The sequence below is a fragment of the Limulus polyphemus genome, unplaced genomic scaffold, assembly GCF_000517525.1.
Source record: "Limulus polyphemus unplaced genomic scaffold, Limulus_polyphemus-2.1.2 Scaffold1789, whole genome shotgun sequence".
Classification (NCBI taxonomy): Eukaryota; Metazoa; Arthropoda; class Merostomata; order Xiphosura; family Limulidae; genus Limulus; species Limulus polyphemus.
The window spans coordinates 200,992-207,387 of NW_013667399.1; the positions used below are offsets into that span (position 1 = coordinate 200,992).

The window sequence follows — 6,396 nt, forward strand, 5'->3', positions numbered from 1 at the left end:
TATATATATATATATATATTTATTGTTTGTTTGTTTTTAAGAGGTGAAGAAAAATTAATGCTTCTGAAAGGAGAGAACATTTATAATTGATTTAAAAATGCAATAAATGAATATGGGTTTTTTGAACAAGCGTAAAACAAAGTATTGTTATTGTGCTAAATCAGTGTTAGGTCAAATATTGTTCTCGCCGGATTGATGAAAAAAAAACTGATCTGATTAAGGGCGGGAATAGCGCTCTTACACACAGAAAATTAAAAAATTGACTTTTGCAATGAAGTGTTCATTGGTTAGGTGCGGGAATATTGACGTGCACTATAGAGAACCAATGTCATGGCAGCTCCGCTCTAGGTATTATTATATTATTTAAACTAACACTAAAACTATTCAGGATATTCATTTGTAGTTAATAAAATACAATACTAAGCTAATTGGTTATTTTTTCTTCTACCAATTAATAAGAACCACGCTTCAGAAAGTCTGTCCTGCTAGCTTGTCACTTACATACTTCCGACCCATTGTTGGATATACAAGACTTTAGTGTAGGCATTATTATTTATTTTGAGAGTTAATATTTCATAGTTGTTTAGTGTGTTTTTCACAACAAGAGTTAAAAGCAATTATTTTAAAGGCAATAGCTATGACATGTTTGGTTATGTAATTCGGTAAGAGTCGTACATTGCGTTTGTAATTCATTGATGTCGAGGCAATAGAAGTTTCTAGAGGCGGGAGAGGAGTAAAATTAAAGTCAGTTGAAAGGGAAGTTCAATCAGAGAAAAGTTAGAAAACGTGAAGTTAGCCATCGTGGCAGTGAATAGCCTTAACGATTGATATGTTAAAGTGAGTTTAACAGCTTGATAGAGATAAGAATACTTTGTCTCGTCAAAGTGTGTTCTAAGCTAATTGAACCTGGCTGTGTGGACTCTGACGAAAAGAAGACAGTTATTTGAAGTTCAGAATACAACTGTAGTAACTCACGAGGTAGCATAAGTGAATTATTCACGGATACTATTGTGTTAAAAGTAGAGAAAAATATTTCGGCTTGTCAACTGAATTCTACAGTAATTGAACCAGTCCAAGTAGATTGTTGACAAGAAGAAAACTATAGTGTCAGATACAACTGTGATCTCCATAGTGTAAAGAAGTTTTGTACATACGTTGTACATTGTGTTTCTCATTGAAGTTATAATGCCTCAATCTTGAGTTTTTTCTAGGAAATAAACATTATCCGATATTTCACTATTAATTTTGAATGAATTAATACGCATATTTTGTCAGTTTAAATTTTTTTTAATATTATTTTAAAACAAGTGGAGTGCATGCTGTCCGTATACTGTTAGAATTTATCGCCAACAAATCACAGACACTTCCTGTAAAAGAATTCTTAACACCGACTCAAAGTTCGGACACCCATCACAAAGAAGTTGGAAAGCACTGCTACAAACAGTTGTACAGGGAGATTGAATGAAAAAATTCAATAGTGTAAGAAGCCGAGGGTAAATTAGTTGATACGTAATAAACGCTCAAGATTTAAATAATAGAGAAGCTGAAATTTTTTTTTTTTTGTCACCAGTAGCTAACATGAAATTTTAATATATGATTATCACAAATGTGAAACTCAATTAAGCCAGTAAAGTGTGTTACTACCGTTTGTTGCACGAGTAAGTTTCAGGAGGCAGTAAATGGTTTAAATACATTTGTGGATGAAGACTGGTGAACATGAGTTGGATTATGTGCATGTAGACACGCGCTTTAATACCACTTCATATCCAAACTTTCTTTGGGCTTCTCTACGGACAGTGTTATATGCTAGTATAGAAAGCAAGTACGTCTACTAAATTTGAGACAACCAAAGTTGGATTATTTGAAAAGGCTTGAATGAAGTAGTTAGAAAGGGAAAAATATCATGCAAATATAATTTTAAAAAGCTACTTTGTAAAATAAAGTGATAGCTAAATAGTGAAGCCTTACTATCGTTAAATGTCACGTGTGAATGTTATGTCACACACACACTCAACAGGATGAGATGTTTATAGCGGACATTTTAAACGAAGTCATTTCTGATCGAACATGTAGGTAGTTCGAGAAGTATCTGAACGTATAGAATTCGTTACCAATAATGTGTAATCAAGTGCACAGTAATAATCATGCGCTGCATCGTTCGGTCGGAAACACTGATGTAATACATTAAAAACTAAACGCAATATCACAATTTAAAACGGCTCCAAAAGAGTCATGACAAGCGCAGTATTATTTGACAAAAAGTTAGGAAAACAATGTTCGTAAAATTAAGAAACGACTCCAACCAATAGCTGAACAGCAAGTTATGATGGTTATATATCCTTACAAAGATGCAACTCGAGGTATCTACTTTAAGAAGAAAACCGACGTTCAAAGCAACAGTGCCAATGCATCTATCAAGGTATTTAACAAATGTACACACACACACACTTTTTATGAACCGCTTCACTGATGTTCATGTTATTTATATTAAACAATTATGCAAATTAGCTAGTCCGTTTAATGGTCGCGATTATTATCATTAGTAAGTGTAATTTTAATTTACGTTTTCATTGAATCTGAATACTTGACATTCTCCGACTCGTCAAAACGAACTAATCGTATAACCAATTGTCAATACAATTATCCCTATTTGCTTCAGAAAAGTTAAGCGAGAAAGGTATTCTAACTAAAAAGAAATAACTAATAAACGAATTTCGTGGTTTGGTTCGTTTCTACCAAACCACAAATTCATACCCTTCGAGGTCGAATATTGTAGCTTTCATTGTTTTAAATGAACTTCTGCCTTTTCGGGGGGGGGGGAGGTAAAAGGACGTTTCGCTTCTAAAGTGAAGCGTTATCCAAGTTTGAAGAAAGAGTATAGAAGTATAAATGTCGTCAACCTAAAAACAAGCAGAAGCAGCCCAGTAAAGCCTGAACTACCGGCTCTGGATTACCATTGAAACAATATTTTGCTTTCAGTAAACTGAATACATAGTGACATTATGTTATTTACAATATTCTAACGTACAAATGTTTCTCACTTTCATGAATGTTCATAAAATTCTTCTTTATTTCTATATAAAATTAAATTTGTTATGCACTGTTTACCTTAACCATATGCTGGTAGTAAAAGCTAACAAAAACTAGTTCTTTAAGGTTCGGCATTGCTGGTTTCATAAGGAGTAGCTTATGTTTATTATTTTACCAAGTGAATTATTGGGAGAAAAATTACATCATGTGATACTTCAGTTTGATTCATTTCGATCCTTTCTTCCTCTAATGCTACCAATTAATTCTTAAAGCACCATATTTCCTGGCGATCATGTTGCACGAAATCCGACAGTTAGAAGCGATCCTACATCAATCAACATAGTTATTACATTCTGAACGAAGACCTAGTTGTACTAATCCTATCGTAAATACTTCGAGCTAATGTCACTAGCAGTTTAAAATTTTCATCACAAGAACGAGATCAGAAACTTGAGACTTTTCAGAAATATTATCTAAGAATTATCAAACGAGATCAAGAGTTCTTACACTAGAAACGGAAACACAAATTCTTGGAAGAATCGCAGTTCACCCACGTTATGCAATCACTTCACGTGGTTCGTATCATTAGTTTTACGAGATTGCCATATCAACAACTATTTATTTTATACTTCTCAAATAATAACTTTCAAGTTGAATGTAAAGAAAATCATAATCTAAGAGCTAACTATTCTTAACATTTCCGTCACAGTAAAGTAACCACGTGAGTATATTACATTATTACACTATTGCCAAAAAAAAAGGAGTAATATCTCCAGTCTTATCATATGAAAACTCTTAATATTGTTTCATTAGTTAAAACGAATTAATGACGATTCAGTAAATATATTAAATATTTTTCACTAGCCGCGACCCGCAAAACATTTGCAGTAGTTTATGCCCTTCACTTGAATTTTATTTATTCTATCATTTTCACGCACGACATTTAAGCTACACTTTCTTGTAGGTGTTGTGTTAGATCGATAAATCATGGTCTATTTGAAAACAAAGTTTACGCGCGAGAAATAAGTTCAAATAGACGTAACTTTGTTTAATAAAAATAGATGCAAAGTAAACAATAAAGTAATGGTATTTATAACAGCGTACAGAGTATGAAACAGTTATGAGCGTTCAGTGTATGACAAGGTTTTACAAGTTCAAACAAAGAAACTCGCAAAAACGAACAATATAAGTCGTAGTAAAGATAAAAAAGTAGTTAAAAGGTGTTTATAGCAGTCTATGAAACGATCCGAATCTAAAATATTGCAAACTAAAGTAAATTATATGTTGTAATGAAAGCAAACTTAGTTGATAATGCAGAAACGTCTCTGGGTGTTCACAACGTGATAAGCATATAGTTTTGAACGAACTACGTAGGAGTATTTTGGACATTAAAGTCGAGAAAGCCCATAAAAATTGTATTCAGTGTTATGTTCAATTTGTTTAGGCAATTGCGTGCGGGTTAAGTGTTGTTTGTGTGAAATACTTTGCAAATATAAAATACTAAAGTTAAAATTAAAGACAGTCATCATGTGATGACAATGACATCGTGCCATCGTGTATTATACTCGCAGTGTTGAATTCAGGGGGTGTGGAAGGAGGGAATTCCCCCGTGCAAAAAAAAATCCCCCTGAAGTACACATTTTATCGAATTTGAATATATTCCCCACAGTTTCACCCCCCCAGTGGAAAAGTCTAGAATCAACACTGCACGCTCTTTTTTTTTTTGCATTGAAAAATTTGACTGAGCAAAAGTCGAGTGAAGTGATTCTAAATTAAAAAAGCAATAAACAAAGGCCTTTCTAACGATATGAGATTTGTATTGTTTTGTCGAGGAATTTGCGAGAAAAATACAGGACAGACAAACGCAAGCGTATTGTTTATGTAGATTAATCTAAGTTGTCAATGTATATACCCCCCTTCCCCAAAAGACTTAATTTTTAACTACTTATGCTAGTGGTTCCACGACTGTTGGTTAATTAATCTCACTAATGCTTGGTTTCCTTATGTACATTTCACACACAAAAATGAGCGTTTTCACTTCTTTTCACATCAAATCTATAGGCTCTATAATGATAACGATATCTAAAATGTTTTCAAAAATGATTCTTAGATGTTCTAAAATACAACAATGACTTTTTAAAAGAAACGCACTACAAGTTCTCTTTTGAACCATGAAAATTGCGTTTTAAACGTCATACTCTACTCTGGGAATTAAAGTATAAATTAATTACCCAGACACAAGATCCCAGATATCGCAGTGTTTAGCAATAACACATTATTTTATTCCCAGTACAACATCGCTTAACACTGAGGTTGTACGGCAGCAGCAAATAGATACAAGAACAATTATTTTTTTACCTGCGTATGTTACAAAATGACAAATACTTCAATCACAAGTTCTTCGTTATCGCATTTAACATTGTTCGTTTGATTTAAAATGACAACATTTTGAGTGTTTAGAAATCGCATCAATACACGTTGCATTAGCTCTACTTAGGGTAATCATATGTTTGAACAAGGCTCGTGCTCCTGATGGTACCAATTTTCCCCACAAGGTAAAATTTGGATGAATTTCTAATCGTATTAAACCTAGGTCTAATTTCCTCACCACCGTCTCATCCTACTGTGACATTCGATAATAGTGTTCGCTTGTTTCGGGGATACCATTTATCAAAATTTCATACGTGAAATTATAAAACTCGGGCTTTAAATAATTATTTCATTGATTATTGAAATTTTTCACGTAATAGGTATGTATTTTGTAACTCGGTTTACTGGAACACACTTTTGTTAAGGTATAAAAATGAACCTCAATATTTTTATCAACATAACTAACCAGAACAAATCAGAATCATCACAATTTGAATTTCTAAAATGTTTAGATAAGGTTTATGAAATATCAACTCAACTGTGTTAATTCGTGTCTTATGTATGCTTGTTTCAAGCTGCTATTTTCATTAATTTTGAAAAAAAAGGCTGTTCAACTGATTCTGTGAAAAAAAAAAAGGAACAAAAAGATACAAACATCATGACATCTGTTAAAAATGTTCAGGATAAAGGATCACAATTTTTGAAACAAGTGAACCCTTGAAGTGGAAACTAATAAGTGTACGCTATCGGGGTTGAGTTTATCTGAAAGACAATATTTCATTGTTTTACCTTCAACCTTCATTACTGTTTTATCAGGCAGGCGGTAGCACTGCCTATGTAAGGATGGCTCGGATTGTTCATCGAAATGATATTTTAAATATCTCCTCAATAGGTAATCAGTTTGTTTGTTTTGAATTTCGCGCAAAGCTACACGAGGGCTATCTGCGCTAGCCGTCCCTAATTTAGCAGTGTAAGACTAGAGGGAAGGCAGCTAGT

At 33.2% G+C, this 6,396-nt stretch overlaps 1 protein-coding gene across 2 annotated transcripts in view; it reads right to left on the minus strand.

The window, feature by feature from the left end:
- LOC106464936 (dual 3',5'-cyclic-AMP and -GMP phosphodiesterase 11A-like) overlaps nucleotides 1–6,396 on the minus strand; it is a 103,148-nt gene that overhangs the window by 84,780 nt on the left and 11,972 nt on the right. The gene's annotated exons all lie outside the window — the stretch shown is intronic.